Raw genomic sequence first — 1847 nt, forward strand, 5'->3', positions numbered from 1 at the left:
TGAATAATTTTTTTCAGACAATGGGAGTTGGAACACATCATTAGTATGGTCAGGCAATCATATTAAGCAAATAAAAAAAATACCTCAAAAATGCATTGAACTTACCCTTTAATACTTTAATTATCATTATCAATACTTTAATCATCATTGCCAAACACATTTATCTAATACAGTAATACTTATAAAGATACCAACAGTAGAGACCCCCAGCCATTAGATACCTTATGTGACTGATGCTATAGTGTCTGTAAGGCGGAAAAACACACGAATATCAATAAACTTTACTAAAAGAAAGTACTATATGACAGCTGCTCTTAGTCAAAACTAATTTAACTACTTTATCTATTACTTCTTTATTGGTTACTCTATCAAGTACTACATCTTCATTCTTAGCAGGAATATAGTACGTATTTATTACCAAGTAAGCGTCAAGACAACATTCAATATTATAAAACCATTCAGCTTTGTTTGATGATCTATTGCTTTCAAACCAGGCCACAAAACTAAATGGGCCAGTATCTTAATATCTAGTAATCTATTCATACAGCATGTCATCAAATGAACATTGAAGAGCTCTTGCCAATAAAAGGTTGGCATCTTAACTTTTATTTCTTAACAGTATATACATACTTAAGTAACAGCAAAAGTAATTAAGGAAGCTAGAAGAGAAATCCTCCAACCATTATAAGGTCCCTGTGTTCACAGTTATACATGTACCTGATGCTATAGATCAGTATTCATTAGTAAACCCTTTCACTATGATTGATCTATTGCTTATACAGGCTAGGCCATAGAAGTCAAAGGGCACAAATCTTAATATCCAGCAATCTAATGATGGAGTGTATAATCATCAAATGAATATTGAAAAGCTCCTTCCAATAATTAGGGTTGCGTCATGTTTTTAGAACTTATCAAGTTACCTCAGTTTCCCACAGATTGAAGTGAATATGGACATAATTACTGTGAATACACATGTAATACATTATTGGGTGAATGAGTCATTAGCTAAGAGTAATGGAGGTGTAAGTCTGGCACTGCTAATAATCACGTACTCCATTGGCAGTCTCACAGACTGTTAATAGTAACCACAGGCATACGAACTTGAACACATTTCTATCACATGTACATGTTTCTGTCACGTGTACACATTCAAACAAAGCCACCATTGTCCTCACTAGGCCAGTATCTATAAAGTAGCTGAAGGATATCAGTATATCATCAGTACATCATAAAGAGATAAAGAAAGATACTACTACTATCAAACTGAAGATGACTTCATTCCAGCGTATGGTCCTTGTTGCAGCTGCACTCTTCATGATTACTGCTCATGTCATTGATGCTAGGACATATTATTGTTACCCTCACGAAGACTGCGAAGGAAATGCTGAAATAATTGTAAGTTAACGTAGAACGAATCTATAAGTATAGCTATGTATATACATGTACATAGATGATGTATTTCTATAGCATTTAGGAACCTGCTGTGAATATCATTTTGCCTCTTACAAGTATTACACTCACAAAGGGCCAGTCTGCCGCAATTGCAAAAGAAGCAACAACATATTCTAAATAATAATAATAATAATAATAGATATACTTGTACATAATAATACTCTAATAATTATCACAATACTAATATCATTACTTTAACATGTATACCTAACACACTGTTACTTTATTTATTATTATTAATAATAATACAATACATTATACATCAGTTCCTGCCCTATCTTAATGGACATTCTCTATAGCGTACACCTCCATTTAACGGACAGCACCTAGTGTACCAATTACATTTCTTACTGTATAAAATAACCTCCACATAAAGGACACCTCTGTATAACAGA

The sequence above is a fragment of the Amphimedon queenslandica genome, unplaced genomic scaffold, assembly GCF_000090795.2.
Source record: "Amphimedon queenslandica unplaced genomic scaffold, v1.1 AMPQUscaffold_12217, whole genome shotgun sequence".
NCBI classification, from domain to species: domain Eukaryota; kingdom Metazoa; phylum Porifera; class Demospongiae; order Haplosclerida; family Niphatidae; genus Amphimedon; species Amphimedon queenslandica.